The sequence below is a fragment of the Ambystoma mexicanum genome, unplaced genomic scaffold (assembly GCF_040938575.1).
Source record: "Ambystoma mexicanum isolate Mex_15411 unplaced genomic scaffold, UKY_AmexF1_1 Mex_scaf34, whole genome shotgun sequence".
NCBI classification, from domain to species: domain Eukaryota; kingdom Metazoa; phylum Chordata; class Amphibia; order Caudata; family Ambystomatidae; genus Ambystoma; species Ambystoma mexicanum.
Genome location: NW_027182449.1, coordinates 1,739,130 through 1,757,844, shown reverse-complemented (window position 1 = coordinate 1,757,844; position 18,715 = coordinate 1,739,130). Strand labels below are relative to the sequence as shown.

At 60.1% G+C, this 18,715-nt stretch overlaps 11 non-coding genes and 3 pseudogenes across 11 annotated transcripts; all 14 read right to left on the bottom strand.

Annotated features, from left to right (window-relative positions):
* Window positions 1-1,566: 1,566 nt before the first annotated feature.
* LOC138559099 (U1 spliceosomal RNA) lies at window positions 1,567-1,730 on the bottom strand. The gene has a single exon (XR_011299159.1). It is a non-coding gene; the product is annotated as a U1 spliceosomal RNA (small nuclear RNA).
* An 881-nt stretch (window positions 1,731-2,611) lies between these two features.
* LOC138558667 (U1 spliceosomal RNA) lies at window positions 2,612-2,749 on the bottom strand (annotated as a pseudogene).
* Window positions 2,750-4,575: 1,826 nt separating this feature from the next.
* Window positions 4,576-4,739, bottom strand: LOC138558632 (U1 spliceosomal RNA). The gene has a single exon (XR_011298774.1). It is a non-coding gene; the product is annotated as a U1 spliceosomal RNA (small nuclear RNA).
* Window positions 4,740-5,605: 866 nt separating this feature from the next.
* On the bottom strand, window positions 5,606-5,743 carry LOC138558655 (U1 spliceosomal RNA; annotated as a pseudogene).
* A 1,828-nt stretch (window positions 5,744-7,571) lies between these two features.
* On the bottom strand, window positions 7,572-7,735 carry LOC138559098 (U1 spliceosomal RNA). The gene has a single exon (XR_011299158.1). It is a non-coding gene; the product is annotated as a U1 spliceosomal RNA (small nuclear RNA).
* Window positions 7,736-8,616: 881 nt separating this feature from the next.
* Window positions 8,617-8,754, bottom strand: LOC138558666 (U1 spliceosomal RNA; annotated as a pseudogene).
* Window positions 8,755-10,580: 1,826 nt separating this feature from the next.
* On the bottom strand, window positions 10,581-10,744 carry LOC138558648 (U1 spliceosomal RNA). The gene has a single exon (XR_011298790.1). It is a non-coding gene; the product is annotated as a U1 spliceosomal RNA (small nuclear RNA).
* Window positions 10,745-11,610: 866 nt separating this feature from the next.
* On the bottom strand, window positions 11,611-11,774 carry LOC138559097 (U1 spliceosomal RNA). The gene has a single exon (XR_011299157.1). It is a non-coding gene; the product is annotated as a U1 spliceosomal RNA (small nuclear RNA).
* An 866-nt stretch (window positions 11,775-12,640) lies between these two features.
* On the bottom strand, window positions 12,641-12,804 carry LOC138558438 (U1 spliceosomal RNA). Its single transcript, XR_011298587.1, has one exon. It is a non-coding gene; the product is annotated as a U1 spliceosomal RNA (small nuclear RNA).
* Window positions 12,805-13,670: 866 nt separating this feature from the next.
* On the bottom strand, window positions 13,671-13,834 carry LOC138558288 (U1 spliceosomal RNA). The gene has a single exon (XR_011298440.1). It is a non-coding gene; the product is annotated as a U1 spliceosomal RNA (small nuclear RNA).
* An 866-nt stretch (window positions 13,835-14,700) lies between these two features.
* On the bottom strand, window positions 14,701-14,864 carry LOC138559096 (U1 spliceosomal RNA). Its single transcript, XR_011299156.1, has one exon. It is a non-coding gene; the product is annotated as a U1 spliceosomal RNA (small nuclear RNA).
* Window positions 14,865-15,730: 866 nt separating this feature from the next.
* LOC138558411 (U1 spliceosomal RNA) lies at window positions 15,731-15,894 on the bottom strand. The gene has a single exon (XR_011298561.1). It is a non-coding gene; the product is annotated as a U1 spliceosomal RNA (small nuclear RNA).
* Window positions 15,895-16,760: 866 nt separating this feature from the next.
* LOC138559095 (U1 spliceosomal RNA) lies at window positions 16,761-16,924 on the bottom strand. The gene has a single exon (XR_011299155.1). It is a non-coding gene; the product is annotated as a U1 spliceosomal RNA (small nuclear RNA).
* An 866-nt stretch (window positions 16,925-17,790) lies between these two features.
* LOC138559094 (U1 spliceosomal RNA) lies at window positions 17,791-17,954 on the bottom strand. Its single transcript, XR_011299154.1, has one exon. It is a non-coding gene; the product is annotated as a U1 spliceosomal RNA (small nuclear RNA).
* Between the last annotated feature and the right edge of the window lie 761 nt (window positions 17,955-18,715).

The following is an 18,715-nucleotide window of genomic DNA, read 5'->3' as shown; positions in this document are numbered from 1 at the left end:
GTTTTACTCAGGGCCCCCATCTTCCAGGCTGTCCTTGATTTCGTAGTCTCTTAGCAGGCCGTGGACCATCCTGCGACAGGCTTCGGTTGTCAGCAGCTCATCATTGAGGACCAGGCGTTTCCTTGCGTAGAGGAGAATGTCCTTCAGGCAGCAGAGGATCCTCCAGCAGTTCTGGATTGCCTCTACTGTGTGGGTCTGTGCAAAGAGTCCATACAGCACAGACTGGTGTATAATGTCTTGGGGCGGGATGTGAGCACTCAACTCAGTGTTCAGGGCCCTGCGCAGTTTCCTTGCAAAGGGGCATGCCCAGAAGAGGTGGTACGCTGTTTCCTCTGCCGGGCACCCCCTTGGGCAGCTCCTGTGTGGGCAGAGGCCCCGTCTGTTCATGAATGCTCGCACAGATAGTGCCCCCCTCACCGTCAGCCAGGCGATGTCCTTGTGAATATTCAGGAGTTTGTTTGATGCCACATTTTCCCACACCTGGGTAACTGTGGCCGCTGGCAGGTCCTCAATGGGATCTGTGGTGTCTTGGGACCGGATCAGGTTGTGGATTGTCCTTGGGTTCCACAATGCAGGCACCACCCCCTGAAGGCCAAAATCTGTGATGAACTTTTCCATCTCCCTGTAGTACCAAGGGAGCGTCCAGTTGTACGGGGCCTGCCTTGCTGATCACAGATGCTCCCCTGCCAGGTAAGTATGAGTTGCGAGCCAGAGGGCAGGGCTTGGGCCTGTTCTGGAAGCCCCGCTAAGCGAGGGTGAGAAGGCCGGCCCTGACCCAGCCCCAGCCCTCCCGGAAGCCCTGAGCGTCTGCGGAGCTGCCTGTCCCACGTGCAGGGGGAAGCTCCGGCAGGCAGAGCCCAGCAGAAGAGGCACATTGTGGCACAGTTCATGTCTCCCACCAGGCCCTGCTCGGCCTGAGATTTGCATAATTTCGGACCTGGCTGCCAGCCAGCAGGCCCAGTCGGAAAGCGAGCAGGCCTGGCGCAGTGGGCCCACTGGCCCGTCGGCCCCAGGCGGGTCCATGGCCCTCCTGAGCCGACAGGTCACCCCGCTTAACAAGAGCGTCTCGGGTGGGGTGCCCCCCGCCAGGACACGGCAAGGCCCGATCGTGCCCGATCGGTGCTCGGACGGGGCGGGCGGCAGCGGCGGCCGGGAGCCAGTCTCACCCCTGCCCCCAAAACCCCAGGAGCTGGCTGGGCCTTCCTTAGGTTGGAGGGCCTGGGCGCGAAAGCAGAGCCCGGGCAGGGCAGGCTGGCTTCAAGAACTACCGGGGCACCTGATATCATGGGGCGCACAAGTCTGGGGTTAGGCACCTGTGCACTTCACCCCTCCAGTGAATGCTGGCCCTCTTGACCGCAGCAACATTCAGGGGCCCAACCTACACATGACACACATGACTTTCACATTTTTTTATTTCACCAATCCATCAGGCCTGTGGACCCCTGAACGGCCCAGGGCTGGCCCTCTTGACTGCAGCAAAATAAACTCTGCTGCACGAGCTTGGGCCCTGTGTGCGCAAACAACCTGACTCGCACACTAAACTCTTTCTTTCTTTCACCAATAAATCAGGGGAAAGCGCGAACGCAGTCCCCCACTACCAGAAATAATGCAGTCGAGAATCCCGCATTTGGGGACATCGCAGGGGTCAGCAAATCCGATGTGCAATGGATGAGCCTCACCCTGGGAGCTCTGCCTTGCTGATCACAGATGCTCCCCTGCCAGGTAAGTATGAGTTGCGAGCCAGAGGGCAGGGCTTGGGCCTGTTCTGGAAGCCCCGCTAAGCGAGGGTGAGAAGGCCGGCCCTGACCCAGCCCCAGCCCTCCCGGAAGCCCTGAGCGTCTGCGGAGCTGCCTGTCCCACGTGCAGGGGGAAGCTCCAGCAGGCAGAGCCCAGCAGAAGAGGCACATTGTGGCACAGTTCATGTCTCCCACCAGGCCCTGCTCGGCCTGAGATTTGCATAAATTCGGACCTGGCTGCCAGCCAGCAGGCCCAGTCGGAAAGCGAGCAGGCCTGGCGCAGTGGGCCCACTGGCCCGTCGGCCCCAGGCGGGTCCATGGCCCTCCTGAGCCGACAGGTCACCCCGCTTAACAAGAGCGTCTCGGGTGGGGTGCCCCCCGCCAGGACACGGCAAGGCCGTGAAGGCAAGGCCCGATCGTGCCCGATCCGGTGCTCGGACGGGGCGGGCGGCAGCGGCGGCCGGGAGCCAGTCTCACCCCTGCCCCCAAAACCCCAGGAGCTGGCTGGGCCTTCCTTAGGTTGGAGGGCCTGGGCGCGAAAGCAGAGCCCGGGCAGGACAGGCTGGCTTCAAGAACTACCGGGGCACCTGATATCATGGGGCGCACAAGTCTGGGGTTAGGCACCTGTGCACTTCACCCCTCCAGTGAATGCTGGCCCTCTTGACCGCAGCAACATTCAGGGGCCCAACCTACACATGACACACATGACTTTCACATTTTTTTATTTCACCAATCCATCAGGCCTGTGGACCCCTGAACGGCCCAGGGCTGGCCCTCTTGACTGCAGCAAAATAAACTCTGCTGCACGAGCTTGGGCCCTGTGTGCAAACAACCTGACTCGCACACTAAACTCTTTCTTTCTTTCACCAATAAATCAGGGGAAAGCACGAACGCAGTCCCCCACTACCAGAAATAATGCAGTCGAGAATCCCGCATTTGGGGACATCGCAGGGGTCAGCAAATCCGATGTGCAATGGATGAGCCTCACCCTGGGAGCTCTGCCTTTTTTTTTTTTTTTTTGTAAAAATATCTTTATTAAGTGCTTAAAGATGATACAAGGGTAATAAATTCAATTCAATAAGAAGACTTTTGTGGCAATTACATTCCCCCCTCAAAGCAGAAGGGGTGGTTTCAATTTTACTTTGGGCATTTGGGTGGGTACATATATATTTTCTGTTCAGAGTCTGTGGTTTACAAAGTGTTCGTGTTTTGCCTGAGTAGGCAAAGAGTTCTCTTTTTCTTTATTTTATTTTTGGATGATTGCCTGGGCTGGGGGTTTTACTCAGGGCCCCCATCTTCCAGGCTGTCCTTGATTTCGTAGTCTCTTAGCAGGCCGTGGACCATCCTGCGACAGGCTTCGGTTGTCAGCAGCTCATCATTGAGGACCAGGCGTTTCCTTGCGTAGAGGAGAATGTCCTTCAGGCAGCAGAGGATCCTCCAGCAGTTCTGGATTGCCTCTACTGTGTGGGTCTGTGCAAAGAGTCCATACAGCACAGACTGGTGTATAATGTCTTGGGGCGGGATGTGAGCACTCAACTCAGTGTTCAGGGCCCTGCGCAGTTTCCTTGCAAAGGGGCATGCCCAGAAGAGGTGGTACGCTGTTTCCTCTGCCGGGCACCCCCTTGGGCAGCTCCTGTGTGGGCAGAGGCCCCGTCTGTTCATGAATGCTCGCACAGATAGTGCCCCCCTCACCGTCAGCCAGGCGATGTCCTTGTGAATATTCAGGAGTTTGTTTGATGCCACATTTTCCCACACCTGGGTAACTGTGGCCGCTGGCAGGTCCTCAATGGGATCTGTGGTGTCTTGGGACCGGATCAGGTTGTGGATTGTCCTTGGGTTCCACAATGCAGGCACCACCCCCTGAAGGCCAAAATCTGTGATGAACTTTTCCATCTCCCTGTAGTACCAAGGGAGCGTCCAGTTGTACGGGGCCTGCCTTGCTGATCACAGATGCTCCCCTGCCAGGTAAGTATGAGTTGCGAGCCAGAGGGCAGGGCTTGGGCCTGTTCTGGAAGCCCCGCTAAGCGAGGGTGAGAAGGCCGGCCCTGACCCAGCCCCAGCCCCCCCGGAAGCCCTGAGCGTCTGCGGAGCTGCCTGTCCCACGTGCAGGGGGAAGCTCCGGCAGGCAGAGCCCAGCAGAAGAGGCACATTGTGGCACAGTTCATGTCTCCCACCAGGCCCTGCTCGGCCTGAGATTTGCATAAATTCGGACCTGGCTGCCAGCCAGCAGGCCCAGTCGGAAAGCGAGCAGGCCTGGCGCAGTGGGCCCACTGGCCCGTCGGCCCCAGGCGGGTCCATGGCCCTCCTGAGCCGACAGGTCACCCCGCTTAACAAGAGCGTCTCGGGTGGGGTGCCCCCCGCCAGGACACGGCAAGGCCCGATCGTGCCCGATCGGTGCTCGGACGGGGCGGGCGGCAGCGGCGGCCGGGAGCCAGTCTCACCCCTGCCCCCAAAACCCCAGGAGCTGGCTGGGCCTTCGTTAGGTTGGAGGGCCTGGGCGCGAAAGCAGAGCCCGGGCAGGGCAGGCTGGCTTCAAGAACTACCGGGGCACCTGATATCATGGGGCGCACAAGTCTGGGGTTAGGCACCTGTGCACTTCACCCCTCCAGTGAATGCTGGCCCTCTTGACCGCAGCAACATTCAGGGGCCCAACCTACACATGACACACATGACTTTCACATTTTTTTATTTCACCAATCCATCAGGCCTGTGGACCCCTGAACGGCCCAGGGCTGGCCCTCTTGACTGCAGCAAAATAAACTCTGCTGCACGAGCTTGGGCCCTGTGTGCAAACAACCTGACTCGCACACTAAACTCTTTCTTTCTTTCACCAATAAATCAGGGGAAAGCGCGAACGCAGTCCCCCACTACCAGAAATAATGCAGTCGAGAATCCCGCATTTGGGGACATCGGATGGGTCAGCAAATCCGATGTGCAATGGATGAGCCTCACCCTGGGAGCTCTGCCTTGCTGATCACAGATGCTCCCCTGCCAGGTAAGTATGAGTTGCGAGCCAGAGGGCAGGGCTTGGGCCTGTTCTGGAAGCCCCGCTAAGCGAGGGTGAGAAGGCCGGCCCTGACCCAGCCCCAGCCCTCCCGGAAGCCCTGAGCGTCTGCGGAGCTGCCTGTCCCACGTGCAGGGGGAAGCTCCGGCAGGCAGAGCCCAGCAGAAGAGGCACATTGTGGCACAGTTCATGTCTCCCACCAGGCCCTGCTCGGCCTGAGATTTGCATAAATTCGGACCTGGCTGCCAGCCAGCAGGCCCAGTCGGAAAGCGAGCAGGCCTGGCGCAGTGGGCCCACTGGCCCGTCGGCCCCAGGCGGGTCCATGGCCCTCCTGAGCCGACAGGTCACCCCGCTTAACAAGAGCGTCTCGGGTGGGGTGCCCCCCGCCAGGACACGGCAAGGCCCGATCGTGCCCGATCGGTGCTCGGACGGGGCGGGCGGCAGCGGCGGCCGGGAGCCAGTTTCACCCCTGCCCCCAAAACCCCAGGAGCTGGCTGGGCCTTCCTTAGGTTGGAGGGCCTGGGCGCGAAAGCAGAGCCCGGGCAGGGCAGGCTGGCTTCAAGAACTACCGGGGCACCTGATATCATGGGGCGCACAAGTCTGGGGTTAGGCACCTGTGCACTTCACCCCTCCAGTGAATGCTGGCCCTCTTGACCGCAGCAACATTCAGGGGCCCAACCTACACATGACACACATGACTTTCACATTTTTTTATTTCACCAATCCATCAGGCCTGTGGACCCCTGAACGGCCCAGGGCTGGCCCTCTTGACTGCAGCAAAATAAACTCTGCTGCACGAGCTTGGGCCCTGTGTGCAAACAACCTGACTCGCACACTAAACTCTTTCTTTCTTTCACCAATAAATCAGGGGAAAGCGCGAACGCAGTCCCCCACTACCAGAAATAATGCAGTCGAGAATCCCGCATTTGGGGACATCGCAGGGGTCAGCAAATCCGATGTGCAATGGATGAGCCTCACCCTGGGAGCTCTGCCTTTTTTTTTTTTTTTTTGTAAAAATATCTTTATTAAGTGCTTAAAGATGATACAAGGGTAATAAATTCAATTCAATAAGAAGACTTTTGTGGCAATTACATTCCCCCCTCAAAGCAGAAGGGGTGGTTTCAATTTTACTTTGGGCATTTGGGTGGGTACATATATATTTTCTGTTCAGAGTCTGTGGTTTACAAAGTGTTCGTGTTTTGCCTGAGTAGGCAAAGAGTTCTCTTTTTCTTTATTTTATTTTTGGATGATTGCCTGGGCTGGGGGTTTTACTCAGGGCCCCCATCTTCCAGGCTGTCCTTGATTTCGTAGTCTCTTAGCAGGCCGTGGACCATCCTGCGACAGGCTTCGGTTGTCAGCAGCTCATCATTGAGGACCAGGCGTTTCCTTGCGTAGAGGAGAATGTCCTTCAGGCAGCAGAGGATCCTCCAGCAGTTCTGGATTGCCTCTACTGTGTGGGTCTGTGCAAAGAGTCCATACAGCACAGACTGGTGTATAATGTCTTGGGGCGGGATGTGAGCACTCAACTCAGTGTTCAGGGCCCTGCGCAGTTTCCTTGCAAAGGGGCATGCCCAGAAGAGGTGGTACGCTGTTTCCTCTGCCGGGCACCCCCTTGGGCAGCTCCTGTGTGGGCAGAGGCCCCGTCTGTTCATGAATGCTCGCACAGATAGTGCCCCCCTCACCGTCAGCCAGGCGATGTCCTTGTGAATATTCAGGAGTTTGTTTGATGCCACATTTTCCCACACCTGGGTAACTGTGGCCGCTGGCAGGTCCTCAATGGGATCTGTGGTGTCTTGGGACCGGATCAGGTTGTGGATTGTCCTTGGGTTCCACAATGCAGGCACCACCCCCTGAAGGCCAAAATCTGTGATGAACTTTTCCATCTCCCTGTAGTACCAAGGGAGCGTCCAGTTGTACGGGGCCTGCCTTGCTGATCACAGATGCTCCCCTGCCAGGTAAGTATGAGTTGCGAGCCAGAGGGCAGGGCTTGGGCCTGTTCTGGAAGCCCCGCTAAGCGAGGGTGAGAAGGCCGGCCCTGACCCAGCCCCAGCCCCCCCGGAAGCCCTGAGCGTCTGCGGAGCTGCCTGTCCCACGTGCAGGGGGAAGCTCCGGCAGGCAGAGCCCAGCAGAAGAGGCACATTGTGGCACAGTTCATGTCTCCCACCAGGCCCTGCTCGGCCTGAGATTTGCATAAATTCGGACCTGGCTGCCAGCCAGCAGGCCCAGTCGGAAAGCGAGCAGGCCTGGCGCAGTGGGCCCACTGGCCCGTCGGCCCCAGGCGGGTCCATGGCCCTCCTGAGCCGACAGGTCACCCCGCTTAACAAGAGCGTCTCGGGTGGGGTGCCCCCCGCCAGGACACGGCAAGGCCCGATCGTGCCCGATCGGTGCTCGGACGGGGCGGGCGGCAGCGGCGGCCGGGAGCCAGTCTCACCCCTGCCCCCAAAACCCCAGGAGCTGGCTGGGCCTTCCTTAGGTTGGAGGGCCTGGGCGCGAAAGCAGAGCCCGGGCAGGGCAGGCTGGCTTCAAGAACTACCGGGGCACCTGATATCATGGGGCGCACAAGTCTGGGGTTAGGCACCTGTGCACTTCACCCCTCCAGTGAATGCTGGCCCTCTTGACCGCAGCAACATTCAGGGGCCCAACCTACACATGACACACATGACTTTCACATTTTTTTATTTCACCAATCCATCAGGCCTGTGGACCCCTGAACGGCCCAGGGCTGGCCCTCTTGACTGCAGCAAAATAAACTCTGCTGCACGAGCTTGGGCCCTGTGTGCGCAAACAACCTGACTCGCACACTAAACTCTTTCTTTCTTTCACCAATAAATCAGGGGAAAGCGCGAACGCAGTCCCCCACTACCAGAAATAATGCAGTCGAGAATCCCGCATTTGGGGACATCGCAGGGGTCAGCAAATCCGATGTGCAATGGATGAGCCTCACCCTGGGAGCTCTGCCTTGCTGATCACAGATGCTCCCCTGCCAGGTAAGTATGAGTTGCGAGCCAGAGGGCAGGGCTTGGGCCTGTTCTGGAAGCCCCGCTAAGCGAGGGTGAGAAGGCCGGCCCTGACCCAGCCCCAGCCCTCCCGGAAGCCCTGAGCGTCTGCGGAGCTGCCTGTCCCACGTGCAGGGGGAAGCTCCGGCAGGCAGAGCCCAGCAGAAGAGGCACATTGTGGCACAGTTCATGTCTCCCACCAGGCCCTGCTCGGCCTGAGATTTGCATAAATTCGGACCTGGCTGCCAGCCAGCAGGCCCAGTCGGAAAGCGAGCAGGCCTGGCGCAGTGGGCCCACTGGCCCGTCGGCCCCAGGCGGGTCCATGGCCCTCCTGAGCCGACAGGTCACCCCGCTTAACAAGAGCGTCTCGGGTGGGGTGCCCCCCGCCAGGACACGGCAAGGCCGTGAAGGCAAGGCCCGATCGTGCCCGATCCGGTGCTCGGACGGGGCGGGCGGCAGCGGCGGCCGGGAGCCAGTCTCACCCCTGCCCCCAAAACCCCAGGAGCTGGCTGGGCCTTCCTTAGGTTGGAGGGCCTGGGCGCGAAAGCAGAGCCCGGGCAGGACAGGCTGGCTTCAAGAACTACCGGGGCACCTGATATCATGGGGCGCACAAGTCTGGGGTTAGGCACCTGTGCACTTCACCCCTCCAGTGAATGCTGGCCCTCTTGACCGCAGCAACATTCAGGGGCCCAACCTACACATGACACACATGACTTTCACATTTTTTTATTTCACCAATCCATCAGGCCTGTGGACCCCTGAACGGCCCAGGGCTGGCCCTCTTGACTGCAGCAAAATAAACTCTGCTGCACGAGCTTGGGCCCTGTGTGCAAACAACCTGACTCGCACACTAAACTCTTTCTTTCTTTCACCAATAAATCAGGGGAAAGCACGAACGCAGTCCCCCACTACCAGAAATAATGCAGTCGAGAATCCCGCATTTGGGGACATCGCAGGGGTCAGCAAATCCGATGTGCAATGGATGAGCCTCACCCTGGGAGCTCTGCCTTTTTTTTTTTTTTTTTGTAAAAATATCTTTATTAAGTGCTTAAAGATGATACAAGGGTAATAAATTCAATTCAATAAGAAGACTTTTGTGGCAATTACATTCCCCCCTCAAAGCAGAAGGGGTGGTTTCAATTTTACTTTGGGCATTTGGGTGGGTACATATATATTTTCTGTTCAGAGTCTGTGGTTTACAAAGTGTTCGTGTTTTGCCTGAGTAGGCAAAGAGTTCTCTTTTTCTTTATTTTATTTTTGGATGATTGCCTGGGCTGGGGGTTTTACTCAGGGCCCCCATCTTCCAGGCTGTCCTTGATTTCGTAGTCTCTTAGCAGGCCGTGGACCATCCTGCGACAGGCTTCGGTTGTCAGCAGCTCATCATTGAGGACCAGGCGTTTCCTTGCGTAGAGGAGAATGTCCTTCAGGCAGCAGAGGATCCTCCAGCAGTTCTGGATTGCCTCTACTGTGTGGGTCTGTGCAAAGAGTCCATACAGCACAGACTGGTGTATAATGTCTTGGGGCGGGATGTGAGCACTCAACTCAGTGTTCAGGGCCCTGCGCAGTTTCCTTGCAAAGGGGCATGCCCAGAAGAGGTGGTACGCTGTTTCCTCTGCCGGGCACCCCCTTGGGCAGCTCCTGTGTGGGCAGAGGCCCCGTCTGTTCATGAATGCTCGCACAGATAGTGCCCCCCTCACCGTCAGCCAGGCGATGTCCTTGTGAATATTCAGGAGTTTGTTTGATGCCACATTTTCCCACACCTGGGTAACTGTGGCCGCTGGCAGGTCCTCAATGGGATCTGTGGTGTCTTGGGACCGGATCAGGTTGTGGATTGTCCTTGGGTTCCACAATGCAGGCACCACCCCCTGAAGGCCAAAATCTGTGATGAACTTTTCCATCTCCCTGTAGTACCAAGGGAGCGTCCAGTTGTACGGGGCCTGCCTTGCTGATCACAGATGCTCCCCTGCCAGGTAAGTATGAGTTGCGAGCCAGAGGGCAGGGCTTGGGCCTGTTCTGGAAGCCCCGCTAAGCGAGGGTGAGAAGGCCGGCCCTGACCCAGCCCCAGCCCCCCCGGAAGCCCTGAGCGTCTGCGGAGCTGCCTGTCCCACGTGCAGGGGGAAGCTCCGGCAGGCAGAGCCCAGCAGAAGAGGCACATTGTGGCACAGTTCATGTCTCCCACCAGGCCCTGCTCGGCCTGAGATTTGCATAAATTCGGACCTGGCTGCCAGCCAGCAGGCCCAGTTGGAAAGCGAGCAGGCCTGGCGCAGTGGGCCCACTGGCCCGTCGGCCCCAGGCGGGTCCATGGCCCTCCTGAGCCGACAGGTCACCCCGCTTAACAAGAGCGTCTCGGGTGGGGTGCCCCCCGCCAGGACACGGCAAGGCCCGATCGTGCCCGATCGGTGCTCGGACGGGGCGGGCGGCAGCGGCGGCCGGGAGCCAGTCTCACCCCTGCCCCCAAAACCCCAGGAGCTGGCTGGGCCTTCCTTAGGTTGGAGGGCCTGGGCGCGAAAGCAGAGCCCGGGCAGGGCAGGCTGGCTTCAAGAACTACCGGGGCACCTGATATCATGGGGCGCACAAGTCTGGGGTTAGGCACCTGTGCACTTCACCCCTCCAGTGAATGCTGGCCCTCTTGACCGCAGCAACATTCAGGGGCCCAACCTACACATGACACACATGACTTTCACATTTTTTTATTTCACCAATCCATCAGGCCTGTGGACCCCTGAACGGCCCAGGGCTGGCCCTCTTGACTGCAGCAAAATAAACCCTGCTGCACGAGCTTGGGCCCTGTGTGCAAACAACCTGACTCGCACACTAAACTCTTTCTTTCTTTCACCAATAAATCAGGGGAAAGCGCGAACGCAGTCCCCCACTACCAGAAATAATGCAGTCGAGAATCCCGCATTTGGGGACATCGGATGGGTCAGCAAATCCGATGTGCAATGGATGAGTCTCACCCTGGGAGCTCTGCCTTGCTGATCACAGATGCTCCCCTGCCAGGTAAGTATGAGTTGCGAGCCAGAGGGCAGGGCTTGGGCCTGTTCTGGAAGCCCCGCTAAGCGAGGGTGAGAAGGCCGGCCCTGACCCAGCCCCAGCCCTCCCGGAAGCCCTGAGCGTCTGCGGAGCTGCCTGTCCCACGTGCAGGGGGAAGCTCCGGCAGGCAGAGCCCAGCAGAAGAGGCACATTGTGGCACAGTTCATGTCTCCCACCAGGCCCTGCTCGGCCTGAGATTTGCATAAATTCGGACCTGGCTGCCAGCCAGCAGGCCCAGTCGGAAAGCGAGCAGGCCTGGCGCAGTGGGCCCACTGGCCCGTCGGCCCCAGGCGGGTCCATGGCCCTCCTGAGCCGACAGGTCACCCCGCTTAACAAGAGCGTCTCGGGTGGGGTGCCCCCCGCCAGGACACGGCAAGGCCCGATCGTGCCCGATCGGTGCTCGGACGGGGCGGGCGGCAGCGGCGGCCGGGAGCCAGTTTCACCCCTGCCCCCAAAACCCCAGGAGCTGGCTGGGCCTTCCTTAGGTTGGAGGGCCTGGGCGCGAAAGCAGAGCCCGGGCAGGGCAGGCTGGCTTCAAGAACTACCGGGGCACCTGATATCATGGGGCGCACAAGTCTGGGGTTAGGCACCTGTGCACTTCACCCCTCCAGTGAATGCTGGCCCTCTTGACCGCAGCAACATTCAGGGGCCCAACCTACACATGACACACATGACTTTCACATTTTTTTATTTCACCAATCCATCAGGCCTGTGGACCCCTGAACGGCCCAGGGCTGGCCCTCTTGACTGCAGCAAAATAAACTCTGCTGCACGAGCTTGGGCCCTGTGTGCAAACAACCTGACTCGCACACTAAACTCTTTCTTTCTTTCACCAATAAATCAGGGGAAAGCGCGAACGCAGTCCCCCACTACCAGAAATAATGCAGTCGAGAATCCCGCATTTGGGGACATCGCAGGGGTCAGCAAATCCGATGTGCAATGGATGAGCCTCACCCTGGGAGCTCTGCCTTGCTGATCACAGATGCTCCCCTGCCAGGTAAGTATGAGTTGCGAGCCAGAGGGCAGGGCTTGGGCCTGTTCTGGAAGCCCCGCTAAGCGAGGGTGAGAAGGCCGGCCCTGACCCAGCCCCAGCCCTCCCGGAAGCCCTGAGCGTCTGCGGAGCTGCCTGTCCCACGTGCAGGGGGAAGCTCCGGCAGGCAGAGCCCAGCAGAAGAGGCACATTGTGGCACAGTTCATGTCTCCCACCAGGCCCTGCTCGGCCTGAGATTTGCATAAATTCGGACCTGGCTGCCAGCCAGCAGGCCCAGTCGGAAAGCGAGCAGGCCTGGCGCAGTGGGCCCACTGGCCCGTCGGCCCCAGGCGGGTCCATGGCCCTCCTGAGCCGACAGGTCACCCCGCTTAACAAGAGCGTCTCGGGTGGGGTGCCCCCCGCCAGGACACGGCAAGGCCCGATCGTGCCCGATCGGTGCTCGGACGGGGCGGGCGGCAGCGGCGGCCGGGAGCCAGTCTCACCCCTGCCCCCAAAACCCCAGGAGCTGGCTGGGCCTTCCTTAGGTTGGAGGGCCTGGGCGCGAAAGCAGAGCCCGGGCAGGGCAGGCTGGCTTCAAGAACTACCGGGGCACCTGATATCATGGGGCGCACAAGTCTGGGGTTAGGCACCTGTGCACTTCACCCCTCCAGTGAATGCTGGCCCTCTTGACCGCAGCAACATTCAGGGGCCCAACCTACACATGACACACATGACTTTCACATTTTTTTATTTCACCAATCCATCAGGCCTGTGGACCCCTGAACGGCCCAGGGCTGGCCCTCTTGACTGCAGCAAAATAAACTCTGCTGCACGAGCTTGGGCCCTGTGTGCAAACAACCTGACTCGCACACTAAACTCTTTCTTTCTTTCACCAATAAATCAGGGGAAAGCGCGAACGCAGTCCCCCACTACCAGAAATAATGCAGTCGAGAATCCCGCATTTGGGGACATCGCAGGGGTCAGCAAATCCGATGTGCAATGGAGGAGTCTCACCCTGGGAGCTCTGCCTTGCTGATCACAGATGCTCCCCTGCCAGGTAAGTATGAGTTGCGAGCCAGAGGGCAGGGCTTGGGCCTGTTCTGGAAGCCCCGCTAAGCGAGGGTGAGAAGGCCGGCCCTGACCCAGCCCCAGCCCTCCCGGAAGCCCTGAGCGTCTGCGGAGCTGCCTGTCCCACGTGCAGGGGGAAGCTCCGGCAGGCAGAGCCCAGCAGAAGAGGCACATTGTGGCACAGTTCATGTCTCCCACCAGGCCCTGCTCGGCCTGAGATTTGCATAAATTCGGACCTGGCTGCCAGCCAGCAGGCCCAGTCGGAAAGCGAGCAGGCCTGGCGCAGTGGGCCCACTGGCCCGTCGGCCCCAGGCGGGTCCATGGCCCTCCTGAGCCGACAGGTCACCCCGCTTAACAAGAGCGTCTCGGGTGGGGTGCCCCCCGCCAGGACACGGCAAGGCCCGATCGTGCCCGATCGGTGCTCGGACGGGGCGGGCGGCAGCGGCGGCCGGGAGCCAGTTTCACCCCTGCCCCCAAAACCCCAGGAGCTGGCTGGGCCTTCCTTAGGTTGGAGGGCCTGGGCGCGAAAGCAGAGCCCGGGCAGGGCAGGCTGGCTTCAAGAACTACCGGGGCACCTGATATCATGGGGCGCACAAGTCTGGGGTTAGGCACCTGTGCACTTCACCCCTCCAGTGAATGCTGGCCCTCTTGACCGCAGCAACATTCAGGGGCCCAACCTACACATGACACACATGACTTTCACATTTTTTTATTTCACCAATCCATCAGGCCTGTGGACCCCTGAACGGCCCAGGGCTGGCCCTCTTGACTGCAGCAAAATAAACTCTGCTGCACGAGCTTGGGCCCTGTGTGCAAACAACCTGACTCGCACACTAAACTCTTTCTTTCTTTCACCAATAAATCAGGGGAAAGCGCGAACGCAGTCCCCCACTACCAGAAATAATACAGTCGAGAATCCCGCATTTGGGGACATCGCAGGGGTCAGCAAATCCGATGTGCAATGGATGAGCCTCACCCTGGGAGCTCTGCCTTGCTGATCACAGATGCTCCCCTGCCAGGTAAGTATGAGTTGCGAGCCAGAGGGCAGGGCTTGGGCCTGTTCTGGAAGCCCCGCTAAGCGAGGGTGAGAAGGCCGGCCCTGACCCAGCCCCAGCCCTCCCGGAAGCCCTGAGCGTCTGCGGAGCTGCCTGTCCCACGTGCAGGGGGAAGCTCCGGCAGGCAGAGCCCAGCAGAAGAGGCACATTGTGGCACAGTTCATGTCTCCCACCAGGCCCTGCTCGGCCTGAGATTTGCATAAATTCGGACCTGGCTGCCAGCCAGCAGGCCCAGTCGGAAAGCGAGCAGGCCTGGCGCAGTGGGCCCACTGGCCCGTCGGCCCCAGGCGGGTCCATGGCCCTCCTGAGCCGACAGGTCACCCCGCTTAACAAGAGCGTCTCGGGTGGGGTGCCCCCCGCCAGGACACGGCAAGGCCCGATCGTGCCCGATCGGTGCTCGGACGGGGCGGGCGGCAGCGGCGGCCGGGAGCCAGTTTCACCCCTGCCCCCAAAACCCCAGGAGCTGGCTGGGCCTTCCTTAGGTTGGAGGGCCTGGGCGCGAAAGCAGAGCCCGGGCAGGGCAGGCTGGCTTCAAGAACTACCGGGGCACCTGATATCATGGGGCGCACAAGTCTGGGGTTAGGCACCTGTGCACTTCACCCCTCCAGTGAATGCTGGCCCTCTTGACCGCAGCAACATTCAGGGGCCCAACCTACACATGACACACATGACTTTCACATTTTTTTATTTCACCAATCCATCAGGCCTGTGGACCCCTGAACGGCCCAGGGCTGGCCCTCTTGACTGCAGCAAAATAAACTCTGCTGCACGAGCTTGGGCCCTGTGTGCAAACAACCTGACTCGCACACTAAACTCTTTCTTTCTTTCACCAATAAATCAGGGGAAAGCGCGAACGCAGTCCCCCACTACCAGAAATAATGCAGTCGAGAATCCCGCATTTGGGGACATCGCAGGGGTCAGCAAATCCGATGTGCAATGGATGAGCCTCACCCTGGGAGCTCTGCCTTGCTGATCACAGATGCTCCCCTGCCAGGTAAGTATGAGTTGCGAGCCAGAGGGCAGGGCTTGGGCCTGTTCTGGAAGCCCCGCTAAGCGAGGGTGAGAAGGCCGGCCCTGACCCAGCCCCAGCCCTCCCGGAAGCCCTGAGCGTCTGCGGAGCTGCCTGTCCCACGTGCAGGGGGAAGCTCCGGCAGGCAGAGCCCAGCAGAAGAGGCACATTGTGGCACAGTTCATGTCTCCCACCAGGCCCTGCTCGGCCTGAGATTTGCATAAATTCGGACCTGGCTGCCAGCCAGCAGGCCCAGTCGGAAAGCGAGCAGGCCTGGCGCAGTGGGCCCACTGGCCCGTCGGCCCCAGGCGGGTCCATGGCCCTCCTGAGCCGACAGGTCACCCCGCTTAACAAGAGCGTCTCGGGTGGGGTGCCCCCCGCCAAGACACGGCAAGGCCCGATCGTGCCCGATCGGTGCTCGGACGGGGCGGGCGGCAGCGGCGGCCGGGAGCCAGTTTCACCCCTGCCCCCAAAACCCCAGGAGCTGGCTGGGCCTTCCTTAGGTTGGAGGGCCTGGGCGCGAAAGCAGAGCCCGGGCAGGGCAGGCTGGCTTCAAGAACTACCGGGGCACCTGATATCATGGGGCGCACAAGTCTGGGGTTAGGCACCTGTGCACTTCACCCCTCCAGTGAATGCTGGCCCTCTTGACCGCAGCAACATTCAGGGGCCCAACCTACACATGACACACATGACTTTCACATTTTTTTATTTCACCAATCCATCAGGCCTGTGGACCCCTGAACGGCCCAGGGCTGGCCCTCTTGACTGCAGCAAAATAAACTCTGCTGCACGAGCTTGGGCCCTGTGTGCAAACAACCTGACTCGCACACTAAACTCTTTCTTTCTTTCACCAATAAATCAGGGGAAAGCGCGAACGCAGTCCCCCACTACCAGAAATAATGCAGTCGAGAATCCCGCATTTGGGGACATCGCAGGGGTCAGCAAATCCGATGTGCAATGGATGAGCCTTACCCTGGGAGCTCTGCCTTGCTGATCACAGATGCTCCCCTGCCAGGTAAGTATGAGTTGCGAGCCAGAGGGCAGGGCTTGGGCCTGTTCTGGAAGCCCCGCTAAGCGAGGGTGAGAAGGCCGGCCCTGACCCAGCCCCAGCCCTCCCGGAAGCCCTGAGCGTCTGCGGAGCTGCCTGTCCCACGTGCAGGGGGAAGCTCCGGCAGGCAGAGCCCAGCAGAAGAGGCACATTGTGGCACAGTTCATGTCTCCCACCAGGCCCTGCTCGGCCTGAGATTTGCATAAATTCGGACCTGGCTGCCAGCCAGCAGGCCCAGTCGGAAAGCGAGCAGGCCTGGCGCAGTGGGCCCACTGGCCCGTCGGCCCCAGGCGGGTCCATGGCCCTCCTGAGCCGACAGGTCACCCCGCTTAACAAGAGCGTCTCGGGTGGGGTGCCCCCCGCCAGGACACGGCAAGGCCCGATCGTGCCCGATCGGTGCTCGGACGGGGCGGGCGGCAGCGGCGGCCGGGAGCCAGTTTCACCCCTGCCCCCAAAACCCCAGGAGCTGGCTGGGCCTTCCTTAGGTTGGAGGGCCTGGGCGCGAAAGCAGAGCCCGGGCAGGGCAGGCTGGCTTCAAGAACTACCGGGGCACCTGATATCATGGGGCGCACAAGTCTGGGGTTAGGCACCTGTGCACTTCACCCCTCCAGTGAATGCTGGCCCTCTTGACCGCAGCAACATTCAGGGGCCCAACCTACACATGACACACATGACTTTCACATTTTTTTATTTCACCAATCCATCAGGCCTGTGGACCCCTGAACGGCCCAGGGCTGGCCCTCTTGACTGCAGCAAAATAAACTCTGCTGCACGAGCTTGGGCCCTGTGTGCAAACAACCTGACTCGCACACTAAACTCTTTCTTTCTTTCACCAATAAATCAGGGGAAAGCGCGAACGCAGTCCCCCACTACCAGAAATAATGCAGTCGAGAATCCCGCATTTGGGGACATCGCAGGGGTCAGCAAATCCGATGTGCAATGGATGAGCCTCACCCTGGGAGCTCTGCCTTGCTGATCACAGATGCTCCCCTGCCAGGTAAGTATGAGTTGCGAGCCAGAGGGCAGGGCTTGGGCCTGTTCTGGAAGCCCCGCTAAGCGAGGGTGAGAAGGCCGGCCCTGACCCAGCCCCAGCCCTCCCGGAAGCCCTGAGCGTCTGCGGAGCTGCCTGTCCCACGTGCAGGGGGAAGCTCCGGCAGGCAGAGCCCAGCAGAAGAGGCACATTGTGGCACAGTTCATGTCTCCCACCAGGCCCTGCTCGGCCTGAGATTTGCATAAATTCGGACCTGGCTGCCAGCCAGCAGGCCCAGTCGGAAAGCGAGCAGGCCTGGCGCAGTGGGCCCACTGGCCCGTCGGCCCCAGGCGGGTCCATGGCCCTCCTGAGCCGACAGGTCACCCCGCTTAACAAGAGCGTCTCGGGTGGGGTGCCCCCCGCCAGGACACGGCAAGGCCCGATCGTGCCCGATCGGTGCTCGGACGGGGCGGGCGGCAGCGGCGGCCGGGAGCCAGTTTCACCCCTGCCCCCAAAACCCCAGGAGCTGGCTGGGCCTTCCTTAGGTTGGAGGGCCTGGGCGCGAAAGCAGAGCCCGGGCAGGGCAGGCTGGCTTCAAGAACTACCGGGGCACCTGATATCATGGGGCGCACAAGTCTGGGGTTAGGCACCTGTGCACTTCACCCCTCCAGTGAATGCTGGCCCTCTTGACCGCAGCAACATTCAGGGGCCCAACCTACACATGACACACATGACTTTCACATTTTTTTATTTCACCAATCCATCAGGCCTGTGGACCCCTGAACGGCCCAGGGCTGGCCCTCTTGACTGCAGCAAAATAAACTCTGCTGCACGAGCTTGGGCCCTGTGTGCAAACAACCTGACTCGCACACTAAACTCTTTCTTTCTTTCACCAATAAATCAGGGGAAAGCGCGAACGCAGTCCCCCACTACCAGAAATAATGCAGTCGAGAATCCCGCATTTGGGGACATCGCAGGGGTCAGCAAATCCGATGTGCAATGGATGAGCCTCACCCTGGGAGCTCTGCCTTGCTGATCACAGATGCTCCCCTGCCAGGTAAGTATGAGTTGCGAGCCAGAGGGCAGGGCTTGGGCCTGTTCTGGAAGCCCCGCTAAGCGAGGGTGAGAAGGCCGGCCCTGACCCAGCCCCAGCCCTCCCGGAAGCCCTGAGCGTCTGCGGAGCTGCCTGTCCCACGTGCAGGGGGAAGCTCCGGCAGGCAGAGCCCAGCAGAAGAGGCACATTGTGGCACAGTTCATGTCTCCCACCAGGCCCTGCTCGGCCTGAGATTTGCATAAATTCGGACCTGGCTGCCAGCCAGCAGGCCCAGTCGGAAAGCGAGCAGGCCTGGCACAGTGGGCCCACTGGCCCGTCGGCCCCAGGCGGGTCCATGGCCCTCCTGAGCCGACAGGTCACCCCGCTTAACAAGAGCGTCTCGGGTGGGGTGCCCCCCGCCAGGACACGGCAAGGCCCGATCGTGCCCGATCGGTGCTCGGACGGGGCGGGCGGCAGCGGCGGCCGGGAGCCAGTTTCACCCCTGCCCCCAAAACCCCAGGAGCTGGCTGGGCCTTCCTTAGGTTGGAGGGCCTGGGCGCGAAAGCAGAGCCCGGGCAGGGCAGGCTGGCTTCAAGAACTACCGGGGCACCTGATATCATGGGGCGCACAAGTCTGGGGTTAGGCACCTGTGCACTTCACCCCTCCAGTGAATGCTGGCCCTCTTGACCGCAGCAACATTCAGGGGCCCAACCTACACATGACACACATGACTTTCACATTTTTTTATTTCACCAATCCATCAGGCCTGTGGACCCCTGAACGGCCCAGGGCT